At 38.6% G+C, this 17,992-nt stretch overlaps 1 protein-coding gene across 4 annotated transcripts in view; it reads left to right on the top strand.

Annotated features, from left to right (window-relative positions):
* The window catches only part of NCALD (neurocalcin delta), a 372,435-nt gene that overhangs the window by 218,046 nt on the left and 136,397 nt on the right, over positions 1-17,992 (top strand). For 3 of the 4 annotated variants that reach the window (XM_032415658.1, XM_032415657.1, XM_032415659.1), the window contains one exon: positions 5,029-5,109. The exons of the other annotated variant lie outside the window; for it this stretch is intronic. The gene's annotated coding sequence lies outside the window, so the exon portion shown is untranslated. The remainder of the gene's footprint in view (positions 1-5,028; positions 5,110-17,992) is intronic. 4 annotated transcript variants of the gene reach the window in all.

The following is a 17,992-nucleotide window of genomic DNA, read 5'->3' as shown; positions in this document are numbered from 1 at the left end:
CAGCAATCACTATCCTGGGCATTTATCCCAGAGAAATAACTTACATCCACACAAAAACCTATAGACAGTTTTCCCTAACAGCTTTATTTGCAATAAGCCAAAACCCAAAAACAACCAACATGCCCGACAGTAGGTGGGTTGTTAAATGAACCATGGTACATCCAAACCATGAGATACTATTCAGCCATAAAAGGGAGCAAACTACTGATACAGGCAACCACGTGGGTGCAAGCAATGCCTTGGATCTCAAGGACATTATGCTCAGTTAAAAAAAAAATCAAAGATCACATATTATATGACCGCCAAATATCAAAAGGTCATATATCAAAAGGACAATATCAAGAGGCCACATATTATATGACCTCTGAATATCAAAAGGTCACATATCAAAAGGTCACATATATTATATGATTCCACTTATTGACGTTCTAGAAATAACAAAATTATAAAGATGGAGAACAGAGTAGTGGTTTCCAGGGATAAGGGATGGGAGCAGAGGGGATGGGTGTGCCTGTAAAATGGTAGTAGGATGGAATTCTGTGTGGTGATAAATAGTTCTGTGTCTTGACTGCAGTACTGGTTACACAAATCTTCACATGTGACAAAATGATATGTAACTGTAAAAAAATGTATCACATATGGGCTTATCTAAACAAAAATATTGTTCGTATTTGCTATTCTTGGCTCTTGTTTATAAAAAAAAAAAGTCATTATCTGTAGGTAGTTACCTCATTCTTGCTTTTTTTCATTCATTATGCTGTTAAGGTTCACCCAAGTTGTTGCCTGTAGCTCGGATTTATTGATTGTCCTTGTTGTCTAATATTTTATTGTATGTATATAACTCAGTTTATTTAAATGCTTACTGATTGATGGACATTTGTGTTAAATATTGCTTTTTGTTGTTTTTAAGAAAGCTGTTATAAACATTTTGTGCATGTCTTCCAGGGCCAATATATAAGAATTTCCCTAGAGAATATACGTGAGAGTGGGTTTACTCAGTTGGAGTGCATATAAACATTCAGCTTCATGAGTTAAGGTTAAATTGTGTGCAAGTGCTTCTATCAACTTCTACTCCCATCAGTTTAATTTGCATTTTCCTGATTACAAATGAGCTTGCTCATCTTTTTATATGTACATTTACCATTTTTGTTTTTCTCCTCTGTGACAATGTGTCAGATCTGTTGCTCATTTTTTTTTTTATTGTGTTGTCTTTTTCTTTCTGATTTGTAACATATCTTTATATAATCTGAATACTGGTCTTTTGTTGATTTTACTTGTTGCAAACTTGTCTCAGATGTTGGCATGTCTTCTGCTCTCTTTATTATACATTTTTATGAAAAAGATCTTAATATTATAATAGGGCAATTTTATCAGTCTTTCCTTCTGCGATTAGCACTTTTGTGCCTTAAGAACTCCTTTCCCATTTGGAGATCCAAAATATGGTCTCCCATGTTTTCTTCTACAAGTTTTAACATTTTGCTTTTTCACAACTGAGCCCTTAATCCCTCTGGAATTGATCTTTGGGTATGGCTGCTCCTTGACATTTGGCTCAGTGAATTATTCCAACCTTTGTGAGGGCTCTGTTGTCTTTTAATTCCATCTTCCCGGCCTTGACTCGTACTGATGCTTGTTCTGTGTCTTCAAATTGTGATTTTTTTTTCCTCTTGGTATGCCTTGTAATTTTTTCCTGATAGCCAGACACGATGTACCAGGTGATAGAAACTGCTATAAATAGATCTTTAGTAGTGTGGTGGTCGGGTTTTCAGGGAGAGGAAGTGCTCTGCACATCCTATGATTAGGTCTCAGTCTTTTAGGGAGCCTGTGTCTCTGGACTGAGACCTTCACAGTGTTCTAGTTTTTTTCTCCCCCTTTTCTTAGGATGGCTACCATGGGCTGCAGTTGAGTATTTCCCTTCTCCCACAGTGGAAGGCTAGAGGAGACTGGATCCAGTATTTCCCTTCTCCAGGTCAGTTAGGTTTTCATAACGCTCCGGCGGGTTAAGCTCTAGTTAACCAATTTACTCTGGGGGCAGGCCTTGTTAAGAATAGAGTGCTCTGGCGTATTTCAAAATGGTTCCTTTGTCCCTTTGCATTCTGGAAGCTGGAGGAGGTTTTTCTCTGATATTGACTATGGGAATCTGATAGATGTCCTGGAAGTAATTCTCATAGTATCGTGAGGGCCCCCCTTTTTTATTGACTGGGTCCCCCTAGCGCTTCAGTTGTCTCCACAGAGATTGCAGCAATTCATAAATGACAATTCACACTGCTTCCTATGGCAGTTTCTGCTGGTTAGTCCCTGCTCAGGGAAGCCAAGACTCCCTGTCTTCCTCTGCTCCTCTTTCCAATCTTGGGGCAGTGGTTTGCCCTGTGTCCTTCCCTCTCTTACAGATCCAAGAAGAGTTATTGGATTCTACCTGTTGTTAGGACAGAGTGGTGATTTCCAAGCTCCTTATGTGTGGACCCAGACACCAAAACTCCTCTTTGGTTTTTTAATACCTGAGTGAATGAGAAGGTCCAGGAAGAAATGTCAGCCATGGCAAGATTTGGGAAGATGGCCAATTCTTCCTGAGGCAGCTTTGAAAGAAATTTTGGTCGAATGATGGGCTTCCTTTATGGTACCCAAGGCATTCGTGTCTTAGCAGTTCCACAAGTGCTTGAGTGTCACATGTTAAAAAGCTAAAGAAACCAAAAACAAAAGCAATGAATCTCTTCTCACCATTTGAACTATGACTCAGATCATTTAAATAAGCTATTTGTTGAGAAAGAAAGCATAAATTTAAAATGCCTGTTTGTATGGTATGCAGAGGACAGATTCTGCTTTTGGAGAGGCACTGCAGTTTATTGGAAATATCACAGGACAAGGAGTCAAGAGCCCCGGAATTAAGCCTTGATCTGTCATTACGTGGTTGCGAAACCTCCTTGTATCCAAAGTATGTTCAGCTGCATGTAACAAGAATCCTTCTACAGTAGCTTAGCCAAATAGAGGGCTTTTTTTCTTTTTCTTTTTCCTCATGTAACAGGCTGGGAGCAGGCAAACCAGGCCCAGTGTCGTGGCTCCTTTTTTTCAGTTGAGTCTTCATGGCATGTGGCTTTTGTCTTTGTGCTTGTCACTTCATGACTGCAAGATACGTCTTTATCTCTGGCATTGTATCAATGTTTCAGGCATGAAGAAGAGGAAGGGCAAAGATCAAAAAGTGTGGAGAGTGGAGAGCTCTTTTAAAGAGCTTTTCCAGGAGCCCTATGTAGTTACTTAAGGTTACATGGCCAGGGCCCAAACTATTTCACCTGCCCATCCTCAGCTGTAGTTTTTACAGGGCAAATTGCTGCCCTGAACAAAATCAAGGTTCCATAAGGAAAAAAAGTAGACTGGGGATTGGATAGGTAACCAGCAGTGTCTGCCCCACCCTCTAAGCTTCCAGTGGGAATGCCTGTCCCCTCACTGCCCCCCACCCCCACCCCGCAGGGTTGTTTGGATGTCAAAATGGAAGATCAAATGCAAGGGCACTTCATACACTATAAAATGTATTTCATAAACACAGTGGAAATCGTCTCTTTTTAAAAAAGATTTATTTAATTAATTTCTTTATTTGAGAGTGGGAGAAAGAGAGAGAGAACACAAGTAGGGAGGAGGGGCAGAGGGAGAGGGAGAAGCAGGCTCCCCACCGAGCAGGGAGCCCAATGCAGGGCTCGATCCCAGGACCCTGTGAGCTGAAGGCAGAGGCTTAACCGACTGAGCCACCCAGGTGCCCCCAGTGGAAATATTCTGACCTATTTTCTCAGAGAACAAATCCAATGTTAACAGAAAGTCCAACTGAATGTAAAGATTTGGGTAATCAGTATCTCTTGAACCTCAGCTCATTCTCTTGCTGACATCTTTAAATAGTGCAAGAACTTGTGTATTTATGAATATGCATCCTCAAATGCCTATCTTCAGATGATTGTCAGACGCTGTGGTGGACATGTGTTGATTTTCTGTACTATCATCTCTTTTCCCTTCCTTTCAGTATCCTGAGTGACCTTCTGTGTGATTTTTCTTTGGAAAGATCCTACCCTCACCTCCAGGGATAAGCCTTGATTAGTTTAAAGCGATTCAGCAAAGTATAGTGACTGATTCAGTGATGGGCAATCTGAGTGACCTCAGAACCTGACTGCCAGAGTGCTAACACTATCTTCTTGGAAGATACATATGTAGTCCTGAACTGCTACAGCGAGTATTTTTTGCACCAAGGGGAGGCAGCCTGAAGTCGAAATCAATCTGCAGAGAATACCTGTGCCAAGGGAATTGCAGAGAAGCAAATGATGTAGTGAACCTCTGTTTTCCCAAAACCAGCCCTACATCTGGACATTTTTTTCCCCAGCTCAACGAACCAAAATATTCCCTTGTTTTGTTATTTATTTGAATAAGAGAGTTTGAGTTGGGGTTTCTGTTATTTGTAGCCAAAAGATTCCTGAATGATAGTTTCCAGATATGTTCCAGGAAAAAATATATATGTTATTTTAAATAATACATTGCTTATATAGGTATATATTTTAAAATAATATATATTACTTAATATAGTATATATTTATGTATATATACACACATGTGTTTATGTATATTATATATAATATGTATTCATACATATATATATTGTATATATATATATGAGTTTATTCTGAGGTTTATAGTCCTTCCAGGATTAAGGCCATAAGGCCTGAATGTTACTAAGAAGGCCTGTTTCTCTCTGTAATAAATGGCCTGCATAGCATCTATCCAGAGGATTTTAAACTGTGAAATGTTAGGACCTGAGTCCCGTTCTTTTGGGGACTGTACTTATCAACCCTGTAATACAAGACTCGCTCCTGGGTACTTTGAGCCAAAGACCAATTAGGCTGAGATATGTCAGTGTTCTTGTAGGTGTGTTTCCTGTTTCCTGTTTGCAAAGGCAACTACAGAAGAAATAAAAGTAACGGCCTTACATAAACTGCTTACTGAGCTGTCAAATGTTCAAGTGAAATATTCATTAATTATGAGAGATCTCGGTTGCAGGGCCATAGAGCTGCTGGTGATAAAATCTGTCGTTATACCGTGGAAGGTTCTGTGATCCGGGGCGCTGCCTGACTGCATATTGTGAGTTCCCTTTTTAACCTCTTGAATGTCTGGGTTTTAAATTGTGATTATTATTAAGTTATGATTCAGAATGCAAAAATGTTGCATCTCAGTTAGGTTATTGTGTGTTTATATGTTTGCTATCTGGCAAATAACAAATGCTAGCTTATTAATCTGCCATGAAACCTTGGTCACAAGGTATCTATTTCTACTTTAAATCTTGATGAATTTGTATGTTACTGACAAGAAAATTATGGTACATTCTCGTTTTTTAAAAAATCTATTCTCTTCTGTGGTGACTCATTGAATGGAAACCTTATTTAAGTGTAAGAAATTTACTTTAAAAAAAAACAAACAGGAGACATGATCACGAAGTAAAAACCTGACTTTCTTCCTGGAAAAAAAAAAAAAGCAGTATGTATGTGCCCTTCCTTCCTTTCTAAACCTACTCTTTTGGTATGGAAAATTGAAGAGGATATTGTGCAGCAAGTAGATGGGATTTTTTTTTTTAATTCAGAAACAATTCTTTTGAAATTCTATTATGGTATAATTAGGGCAGCACCACCCGCAATAGTGGATTTCCTGTTAAGATAGGAACATTATTACTTTCCTAATTTGTTGATGTGGGTCTCAAAAGCCATCTCATTGACTATTTAGGAAATTGGCTTTTCAGGAAGGGAAATCTACTGGTATATGAAGTTCTTGGAAATTTTTCAAGATATGCTAATGGCCCCAGATGAGGGCCAGATAAGATTTATAAGCAAGGTAATAATATGATTTAGGCCCTGGTTATACTTTTTTGTGGCTATTTGTAAACAAGGCATCAATATTAATCTAATGTTTACTTGACCAGGTAGTTTTAAATGAAGAACAAATGGCAAAAATAAAATAAATGTGGGTAAGGACAAAACCTTATTTTGTATTTTCCTGATGTTGCAGGGAAGGGAAATAAGTTGGTGTAAAATGAAATTTAAGTGTACTCATCTCTTTCTCATCCCACTTTCTTCATCGCCATTCAGTCTCTATGGTTTAGGTATTAGATGAACAACATGGCTTATCTGGATATAACAAGAAAGTGAAAGTGAAAAGTCTGTATTCGAAATCTGATAGGCCAGTGCTTTTAATGAGATACATAGGACAGTAATAAAATATTTGAGGTCATGCTAAGCAAGCTCTAATTTTTTTTTCTTCATATCATTGAGAACTGAGCCTCAACCCCACTACATTTCTCCTAGAGGCCAAGATAGAATTGTGCATTTAAGTTGGTAGGGATCAGGCAGCCCTAGAGGCTCTTTCTTCTTGTGATAATCTGGTTGAAGTACTTAGGATCATCACAACCATAAACATGATAGTAGCCATTGCTTAGTTCCTTGGATCTTTCTGACATCAAACTAAATAGGAAAATGTGTGTTCTTGCCCAAAAGACAGGAAAACATGAGTATGATTCAATTATTCCCCTTGACATGGAGGTGCAGAGAATCAACATGTCTGCTATTAGCTTCTGGTATCCCTGCCCCTCCTCAAGCATGCAGGTCTCTCTTCCGTGATCTCAGGGACAAGTTCTTACTGTAGATTCTCTGTGTGAGTGAGCCCCAGCTACGCTCTACTTCATCTCTGGTTTATGTGGAGCAAAGAGAGGCTAGGCTGCAGGAGTTCATGCTGCCCATTCAAGGCATCTTCCAGATCCAAAAGAGGACAATTTGGATGAGAAATTGACAGGAAAGTTCTTGAGGGAGTGAAGGAGCCACTTCCTGCTCAACGACTGTTGTCTTGAGAGAAGAGTGGGCATGGCAGGGATGAGGATGACCTCTGTAACAGACTAAACCTCCTAACTGGGGCTTTCCAAATGGATGGCCGAAGTTGGCAAATACTGCCTCATTTCCTGTGCTTTCTGGAATTTTGTTCAAGAATTTCAGATACTCTTACCTAGTGACAGAGATCCTGATAGCAATAAATAGGAAAGATATATGTAAAGAAACTATTTTAAGGTGAAGTATATGAATAGACTCCAGGTTTACAACTATTTCTGATTTCCTGTCACCTGGGTATCTCTCTTTAGCTCCTTTAGGCTAGTGTCATTTTGTCTGGATCCTCAAGAAATCCATATCTTCCCCAAGGCTTCCTATGTAACTAGCTTCTCAGTTACATGACATTACATGGAATTATATTTTTCTATAGTTTTCTGCACTAAAGACCCCTTTCCTTCTCCTCTTAAAAAATATTATTTTAATCCTTTTAGCCCGGGAGCTCACTACTCTTTATTTTCAATGTCCTATAAATTCTTCTCTATCAAAAACAAAAACAAAAACAACCACTTATTGTGTCAACAGAGTATCTTTAATTCAAGAACAGTAATGAGGAGAGATAATCTCAGAGGTTGAGAACACAAGACACCAAATACCTAGGGGATAATTAAAGTATGCTTCCAGATGTTTTCAAATAGACGCAAATACTGATCATCCAAATAATTGATTTCCTGACAACCATTTTCCAGCCATGTTCTTAATATCAAAATAGCTAATAAATTCAGTGAAAAAAAAAAAATAAACCAAGCTGCTTTTTTATTAGTATGTAGGAAAAAAAGAATAGAAAGAGAGCAATCGATTTCTAGCAATTTTGCAACATGTAGACTTAGTGTCATGTAGATTTAGGAGCAGATAGTTTAATGACAGTAGATAAATGATTCCAATTAACCAAAAAGTGTCAATTAAGCACCTACCAATTTGAGCCCTAGTGGAGAATGATATAGTCTATCCTGGACTTGTATATTCGGTAACATAATGTTCCTAGAAACATAATTCATTTATTCATCCAATAAATATGTATCCAGTACTTGCTTTAAAACAGGCACTGTGTTAAATGATGTCTATATTAATGGGGAACAAGACAGGCATGGTTTCTGCCTACAGTTGAGTGGTGTGGGATGGGATGGACATGGTCATCAAATAACTGCACACATTTTACAAATGTGATCATTACTATGATGGGAAAAAAAACAAACATGGGAAACTGAGACCGTAAAATACAGGTACTACATTTAGATAAGTGGTCATCAGGGAAGACTTCCCTGAAGAAATCTGAAGAGGTTGGGAACATGGAGGAGAGTGTTCTAGCAGGACCTAAGGTAGCAGGGAACATAGCACTTACTGGGAACTGAACCCAGGCCAGTGTTGCTGGGGAGCAAAAGGGACACGATGTGAGGGAAAGCTAGAAAGGTGGCAGGGGCAGATCATGAAAGACTTAGTAGAGAACGAGTGAACATGAATAGTTTCTAACAGAATGAGTCCTATTGTCTTCTATCACTAGTGTGAAAATAAAAGAAGTTTGTGATTTTATAATGACTGTGCTCTTTGGGAGATGATATTCATTCATTCATTCATTCATTCACTCACTCATTCAGCCAATACATACAAGACAAAATCCCTGTTCATATGGATCCTAAATTCTAGTGGAACAAGCAGATAATATGCCAATAAGGAAATGTATAGGTCTTATAGTAAGTTTTTGTTTGTTCATGAGTGATGTGGGTAGTCTTTAGCTGAAATTTAAAAAATAATTTCAAATATTTATTATATTGCATCTAAGTGTAGTGATTTCTTTGTTTAGTTAACTAGTGATATGTTCCAGCAGCGCTAAGACCATGCTTAGCACAGGTGTTCTTCATGGTACTTAATTCACAGTTAAAGACTTTGGAGAAACTCTAAGAGAGGATCATAAGAGAGGGAAGCTGTGAGATTTGTATTCTTGTTTCTGAGGATCTAGTGATACCACAGCCCGCCTTGCACCTTACCTCCTCTTCTTGGAGTGGTGGGTGGAGGACGAGGGGAGCAATAAAAAGACCTAAATGAAAACAATGGAAGCTAACATTGATGGAGAAGGATCCAAGAGGGAGAGTATTTCAGAGTCTATTTGTTTTAACACAGAGCTTAGTATGTCTTATTATACACTTAATATACTTTGTAGATTTTGCCATTTACCATCTCTAAGAAAGATACACATCTTAAAATCAATGTATACCTTTAAGGAAAGGTATTTCTTTGCAACATTCCCAAAAGCTGTTATTTAATTGATGATGCATCTTAAAGTAATCAGTGACTTACAATTCAGAAAATCATACATATCTGGAACACTGTTTGAGTTTTCAGTCATGCCTGTCTTTTCTGAAGATCTGCTTGAAGATTTCCTGATTGGCAGTGTTTCCATATCTGCATATAAAGTATCACCATTGATGGAATTAAACCAGGGCACCTGTGAGAGTCACCTTCAGGTCTTGCTTGCAAAAATCAGAGGCTAGTTCATTAGAGCCAAGGGAGGCATAATAATTATCTGTTTCAGTCTTCGGGAACTTCTTTATTTCTGATATTTGGATTGCATGAATCAAAGGGATTCTTTCCACGTATGCCAAGAAAAATAATGGAAATGTTAGTGGGATACTTTAGTACAGGGTTTCTCAAGTGCAGCACAGTTGACATTTTGGACCAGATCATTCTGTTGCAAGGAAGGGGCTGTCCTATGCAGTGGAGAATGTTTGGTAGCATTCTGGTGGCAACAGTATGCGCCGTCATGACAATCATCCCTTGTATTGCAAATACCTCCTGGGAGGGGCAAACTCACTCTCGGTTGAGAACCACTGCTTTAGTATATCATAATCAGTGAGTCCCAGTGCTGTGTTCTAGCTTTGTATTATGGTTGTATTGCAAACACGTCCAATCCTAAATACATAGCTTTCAGTTTAACAGGATGGTATCGTTATAATTCTATAGTTCTTACATTACAATTAAAAATAATATTATGAAACCAGAGTTAGAAGAGTAACTAATTAGATTTTTACTCAGTCAAACATGTGAAATCCTAATGTGGCAATACATTTTTCTACGGTCGGGAGGAGAGTGCCTACACTTTGAGAGGCTTGTTTTATTTGTTAAAATGTTATAAAATTTTACCCTCAAAGTTTAAAACTTACTTAGTGGCTCACCTATTTTTTATTAAAAGATACATTTATGGGAATCTTAAAAAGACTCCAACTCAGTCAGTTGCAAGAATTAATAGCCTTTTGGTGACACATAGAAACTTAAATGAGGCACATTTAATGAGTGCAATTCTAGTTTTATGAGAAGCTAAGAACAACAGAGAAAAAAAGCGCCACTCTTGTGTCCTTTGGTGATGGTACTTGACATTTTAGTATAAGTTCTTACAATAATATATTGGTTTAATGTCCCCTTAATATCTGTGGTTTAATCAAAATTTCTGAAAACGGGAAGAATATATGTTCTCTCTGTCACTGTTAAGCTAAGCAATGGCATTTGAAAATCACTTCAATCATGCATGATTAGATCTTCTAAAGGGGTGTTATACTATACTATGGTGCCTGGGCAGACTTAATATTGCATAAATTTACTTAGACATGTGACTAATATACGGCACCATTGGGGGAACTATTTTTTAAAATTCTTTTTTACTGTTATTTACTTTACCTCAAGGCCTCCTGCCTCAAAATGTTGCATATATTTCAAATGACACCAGTATTATTTTGTAAAATAGAGCTTTCTTTTATTTTCCTATCATGTTCAGGCATATTTAAAAACTACCACTGTCTCAAAAATAAAGTTCTAATTCTTTTTCATGGTGCTCAAAGCTTTCTACTAACTGACTACAGCCCACCTCTTCAGATTCCTCTTCTTAACTCCGTTTGCTCCTGTCCCCATATCGCTCTCTGACAGCAATGAACCAGGTGGCCTGAGCGGCATAACAAACATCTCCTTGTACTTTTGTCTTCTTAGCTCTTCTCATGCTGTGATCTCTAACCCCTGAAATTCGAATTCATGCTTAAGAATCATTTCTTTCATGGAACTTTCCCAAATGTTCTCAGTTGGAATTAAACTCTCTCCCTTTCTCTCCCCCCAACTCCGTCTCTCTCTGTCTCTCTCCCCCTCTCTTCCTCTCTCCTTCCTTCCCTTCCATCCCTCTTTCTTTCTTTCCTATGATGCTTAGAAAACACTACACTAGTGCTTTTCAAACTATCTATGGGGAGGGCTAGATTTTTTTTTTTAGTTTCCAATCCATCACATGCCGATATGTATCCTCTCGTCCATGACCAGTACTTAGACCTCTCCATGTGAAACTTACTATGCAAGTTCTGCATATACCCCATCTATACTCCATCCAATGAGATGAGTCCACTTGGTCACACATTTGGATGTTGCAGCAATGTCCCCTACTGTAAAAATGTCTAAACAATTACTTGCAACATCTATACTTATCCTGTTGCAGTCTGATAAGAATAGTTCATGGGGTGGTTCTGGTCCACAGCACTGCACCAGACTATAAGCTCCGTGAGGACAGGGCCCGGGTCTGCTTTTTTCATCATTATAATTCTAGCCCCTGGCATTGCCTGTCACATAGTAAGCACACTTATTACATGTAGAAGTAACATGCTATAGATAATAACACCTATCTCCAAAGTAGCTTGGATCAGATCTTGATCAATTTTTAGCACCTACAGGATTATCATGCCTTACTTATATCAGAAAATAGGAATGAATGAGAATATCAGACTGATTTATTTTAAAATATAATGCTCTTTGTGTAAAAGCTACTGAAATAAGACATACCCCCTTTTCCTACTGCCGGTATGGCCTTTATAAGTGAAGATCACTTGATCAATAATTTAATTTTCTTTCACTGGATAGTTGCAAAAACTCACTGCAGTCATATTCACTTAAGTAAAATAAAAGGAGTTTAAAAGAAGTCTAAAACAGCCTGTTAAATAGCAATATTGAGAAACTGTTTGAGAGAAATGTATTCCTAGAAGAAAAAAAAAACCCACAAAAACAAAACTAAAAAGCCTTTCTTTTATGCCGCTCAAGGGGACACATTGAAAGTCTTCAGCAGTCTAAAATTGTATTTCTGAAAATGAGAATCACATGGAGTTAATTTAACATCTACCACTGTAATTTCTACTGGGAAAAGCACCTGGGACATGAGTAACATTTTTCAAGATTTAAAATGTAAGAGATTCAGAAGAAATTACTTGATGATGCTATTTGAACATAGATTTCTAACTTTCAGTAGTTCAAGGGTATCTTTCTGAAGTGGTAAGAAGTCACTGTAGTTCAGTACTTTTCATTGAATATTTCATTATTTTAAAGTTAACAGCCAAGAAAAACAAGGACATTTACTATATGTTTTTCCCACCCTTATTAGCCACTTATTTTTCCATGGAACATTTGTTATTTCTGGGAAACATATGGCATATGACCAGAACCATAATTAGTAACAGTTTGATGTTATAGGAATTCAAATTTTGGCAATTTCTAGCTTCTCTAGATCAGTGACTTCCTCTGAAATATAAAAACAGCAAATACAGATCCTAAGGTTGCCTTCTGGAGTCAGTTTTTTTTCCCTCCTTTACAAACTGAGGTATTTGCTTGTTTTGACCAGGGAAGTATTTGAAGATTCTTGCAAACGCTTATAATGTTCTGCTCCAGAACCAAAAGGTGACAGAAGGAGGCACTGTTTTAAGCACTTTCCATATATCAGCTTGCTTAATCATTGCAAATAGAGTCAGGAAGACATGAATTTACCCAGGTCACTTCAATGGGAAGTTGTGTAGTTGAGACTTACCTTAGAAAGTCTGGCTCCAGATTGTGCTCTCTGACAGTAGTGTCTCTTAGGCAGCATTGCTTGTCTAAGGAGATGGAAAGTTCCAGAATTCCATTGGTAGAATCTTGCTGAAGAGGTTATTTTCTTGCAGACTATTTCTGTCTAATACTTACTTAGTAGCTGGGAATTCTGGGTAACTGGGGGAAAGGGGCAAGAAGCCATTAGTTGGCAGCTCATTCTGAGCAACTTCCTGGCATCTAGAAACCAGAGGGTAGTTGTCATCAACACAGGATCTGGGACTGGGCTGCAGAGTTGGTCACCTTCACACAGAATCCCCCCAAAGCAGCATTATCTTTGAATCAGAAGGATGGATATTTGTAGCATCATTGTACTACAAATCTTTAAGGGTATGGTATTTAAAATTCACAATTTTCAAGCACTCATTACATATACTTATATAATAAGTGAGAAGCAGCAATTTGGGGAAAGAATGTGTGTGCTTATTTGTCAATTCATGTATTTTGTTTATTTATTTAAGACTTAAAGTACCATGGGAGATGGGTTAGTAGAGAACCCTTAGCCTTTCCAAAGGGACATATACCACTGAGTTCTAATATGCATCCCAGCCAGGGGACAAGGATAATCATTTTTGCTTTGTGTTAGGAGCCATGGTTGCTGAGGCTGATTATTCACAGAAGCAAGGTAAAGCATCTCATCAATCTCAAAATGTAGTTTGTCATCCTTTGTTACTAATGGAGTTATTAAGGACTGAAAATGCAACATTGCTTAGCAACATGCATCATAGTTATTTACTCTTTTGATTAGCAACAACAGCAGCAACTAGTCTGTCTTATAAATGTCTTAGGGGCTATTTTCACTTTCCTTTCATCTAACCTTGCTCATATTCATTTGCCATGGTAGTAATCAAAGTGCTTAGCCCGTGGCCTGGTGGGCTGGGTTTAGGGATACTCCCGTAAGTACAGAAATCAGCCCTGAGAGCTGGTATTAGTTCAGTCTAGAGCCAAAAGGAAATTAGGCTATAGGTAAGAAAAAGTAGTGAAAGATTCCTACAACTCAATGTTCTATATAAGTCCTAATTTTCACTGCTGGCAAGTATGTGATGTCCCCCCTGTGAGATGTGGGAACTTGCTGTAATGCTCTTCAGACTTCTTGTTTTATTGGCTCTGGCCTTTCAGGCAATAATGAGAGTCCATAAGAACCAAAACCCATACAGGATAATCCTTATTTCCTCCTAATGGGAGGGTAACTCTTTCACTAATAGCAGTGCTAGCGCTCCCTGCCATTTACACTTCACAAGTATGTTGGAGAATGAGTTGGTGTCCGGAGAAAACAAAATAAATATTCATGAGTCCATAGTGATATAAATAAATGATTAAATAAATAAATGGAAGAAAAAGAGCATATTCATCTCTGGTAGCCTCCAGCGTTCCTTGATCTGGATAAACTTCTACCAAAGCCCTGCTTTCTTCTCCAAATTGGAATAGTAACTGTACATCTGAGAATCCTGGCATTCTTCTGCTGTCTTCCCTTTCTCGGCCGCCACAGTCATCCTAGCTTGGTCTCTTGAATCCTGATGTTCTAACTTGGCCTCTGTTCTGATGATGAGCAAGAAATCCCAGGGGTTGGGGCCATCTTGCAGGAAAGACTGTCTCTGAAGAGGCTTGAACAATTGTGGGAGGAAAGAGGGGCCAACCTTCTCGCATGAAAACAGTGGGGAAAGAATCAGTTCACTGCTAAAAAACAGAAGCAGCCATTCATCCTGGAGGGGGAGATGTTGCACTTGGGACTGTCACCGAAAGATTGATGTTGTTCAATCCCAAAAAGTGTGCAGGGGCTTTGGGGATTTGAATTAGTGAGCGGATTGTTCGATTCTTTGCCCCTCATGGGGAAGGGTCCTGGAATGTGTGTATCTTCTTCCTGTGGTTTCAGTTTTCAGTGCTTTCCACATCCTTGGCTTTACTTTTGCTTTGTTGTGTCCTAGAATCACTAATTAATTATGGACCCAGTTCCTTCTGTGCGCTTGCTAATTGGATGTTTTGGAAAATTGCTCCATGCTGGCTTAAATAATAAGGAGACAATTAAAAGGCTGAGAGGTGCTGGGAAAGATAAAGAGGCCATGGCCGAGGAAATCCAGCAGATATCACCCAAGATACCTGTTACCCCAGTAACCAGGGGAGACAGAGCACTGGGGCAGAACCGTTAGGAAAAAAAAAAAAAGTCCTCACAATGAAGTGCTGAAAGGGACAGGGTCAGCAAGAGGGTCCATTGTTGAGAAGAACATTTTCATGGAAGGAATTTTGTTTGAAGGCTGTGTTGGGTGGCGGCTCTAGCCAGCTGGTGCCACCCGTTGGGGAGGGAGGAGGAAGGGTCAGGACTTTGAAATCTGACATACTGACATCTGTGTCTGGACTCTGCCGTTTACTAACTGTGAGATTCAGAGCAAATGGTTTTACCTCTCTGAGCACCCACCTCTTCATCTGTGGAATGAAAAATTATCGTACTGGTCTCAGAATTGTGGTAAGGATCAAGTTGGTGAGTGTCTAGACCACTTCCTGGCACATAGCAAACTTTCAGTTCTGTCTAGCCATTATTATTATGCAGTTGTGTTTTCAATTGATGATGTAATTATAACAAAGATATTAACATAGGTAAGGCCTGACACAGCTCAGGAAGGGTTGGCATTAAAATACATTGTATTAGAATCAATATTCTCATTCCTTCCTTTCTACTCTTTTTTTCTGGCCAGTTTGTTTTCTCCCCTTCTCGCTCAGCCCCCTCTCCTTCTTAGGGAGAAGAGAATAATTTAAAAATTGAGCAAGAAAAGTGCAGCTGTTCAGCCAGGGGCTTTGGTTTGGGGAAGGAGGCTACCAGACCACAGCTGGCCAAATAACCCATGGGAACCATTCCCAAAGTTCAGTCTGTCATTCTGTGCTACTGCTTATTTGTCATTTAAACATAGGTAATTTGCCATTCACATTCTAGATTTTTCTCCCTCATTAGAATGTAAGCCTCCGAGACGGCAAGGATTTTTGTCTCTTTTGTTCACTGTTAATTCTCTAGTGTCTAAAACTAGTCTATGCACACGGTATGTGCCCAGTGAATATTAGTTGGAGGGACAGTGGGAGGAAGGGAGGAGGGAAGAAATGAAGGAAGGAAAGAAGGGAGGAAGGAAGGGAAGAAGGAAGGAAAGACAGATGAATGAACTTTACCTAGCAGATCTTAAGGCCAAAAAGGAAAAAAAAAAGGGGGGGGGGTATTAGAAAGGAGATTCTCCTGGCTAGTCTAACCGATTGACAGACAGAGGAGGCCTATAGATGTTCAAGTAGCAAACATTTAGTGAGCACTTGTACCTGGCACTGAATCAGGTAATAGCGATGTAACAAAAAGTAAGATACCATCTTTGCTACCAAGGACAGAGGTCTAGGAAGGATCCAGATGGTCTTAAATGTGATATAACTGAGATAGCCTTTGGAGTAAAGTGGACAATTTGTGTGTTATCAGGTTATAAAGGGTAGAAAATAGTATCAAATATATAGGTGATGTATTAATTTCCTAGGGCTGCCATAACAAAGCATCAGAAACTGGTGGCTTAAAACAACAGAAAGTTACTCTCTCACAGTTCTGGAGGCTAGAAGTCTGCCATCAAGGTGTTGGTAGGATCATGCTTCCTCCAGAGGCTTTAGGGAAGAATACTTCCTTGTCTCTTTCATCTCTGGTAGCCTCCAGCGTTCCTTGGTTTGTGGCACTCTAACTCTAATCCCCACTTCTGTCTTCACAGGGCTGTCTTTCTTTTGTGTCTCTGTCTTCTCCTTTTCATCTAAGGGCTCTAGTCATACTAGATTAAGGATATTCCAGTATGACCTTAACCTTAACTTAATCTTAACTAATTATGTCTGCAACAACTCCATTTTCAAATCAGGTCATTCTGAGGTACTGTGGGTTAAGACTTCAATGTATCTTTTGTGGGGACACAATTCAACCCATGATAGTTGCTAATCAAGGATTTTAGAGACAAGGTGGAACCTTTAAGTTGATACTGGGTGTCCATATTCGGCCAGTTGATTCAGAGTAGCTCTGGGGATATCAGTAAAATCTTATATTTTACTGAAAAAAAATATATGTACATTTATACAAATACATACACATATATGTACGTATGCATGTGTATATACTCATATACACACAAATACACCCGGAAATTAATATTGATAATGTGTATATATGTGGGTTCAAATACATACATATATTTTCTAGCTGTGTATTGAGAGAGCCTAGAAGCATGACACCCCAGGAAAAATGAATGCATCCAGCTCCCACATCTTGGTTTCTAAATACCCTTCTCTAATTAAAGAAACCAGGGATCCTTGGAAGAATGGCTGATTGTAGAGCTAAGGCAGGGAAGATGCAAGATAAATGTGGAGCACCTTATGATGATAGAAAGTTTGAAAGTGCTAAAAAAAAACACCTTATTTTTTTTTAAGGATAGAGCATGTCAAAAGGATACAGGAGTCAACCTCAAAGTTCTCTATAGACAAAGCTGGAACAATTTGAGCAAAAAATAAATAACAATAATATTAGATTATAACTGAAAGAATAAAATAAATATTCATGAGTCCATAGTGATATAAATAAATGATTAAATAAATGGAAGAGAAAGAGCATATTTTTTTTAAATAGATGAATTCTAAACTATAAATGTAGAAGAAATGTGAGCAATAGAAAATCATCATTAGGACATCACAGTAATAATTGCTGTGGGCAAGATCCACTGGTGAATCCTAAGATCAGTCGGCAAACATTTAAGGAGAAAGAGAATATTTGCATAGCCTCAATGTATTTCTCTCAAAATATTTACTAACGACCGTGGTAGTTTTAATGTATGTCACAGATTCTTTGCTAGTTCTTCATCCAGGAGGTGGAGCTTAATTTTCTGTGGGTATAGGCTGAACTTAATGACATGCTTCTAACAAACATGGAAAAGAAGAGAGAAAATTTTCAGTGGGTAAACCTCATGTGGGTAAACCTCCCACCCTCCACCCTAACTCAGGGCTTTGCAAAGAAGGAGGAAGTATGGCCACCTTAAGCAAGTGATCGAGGTTACTATCACTGTTGATAAGTCATACTGATAGCATTTATCCATTAATATGATGCAATGAGAAGGGCACTTCACCTTGGTGGTATTCTTTCCCCAAATCCCTGATCCCAGTCTAATCATGAGAGAACCCAAATTGAGGGAAAGTTTGCACAATACTTGACCTCTTCTAAAGTGTCAAGGTCATGA

This window comes from Phoca vitulina, unplaced genomic scaffold, assembly GCF_004348235.1.
Source record: "Phoca vitulina isolate PV1807 unplaced genomic scaffold, GSC_HSeal_1.0 scaffold18, whole genome shotgun sequence".
NCBI classification, from domain to species: Eukaryota; Metazoa; Chordata; class Mammalia; order Carnivora; family Phocidae; genus Phoca; species Phoca vitulina.
The sequence above is the reverse complement of the archived record's forward strand: the minus strand, read 5'-3'. Positions and strand labels throughout refer to the sequence as shown.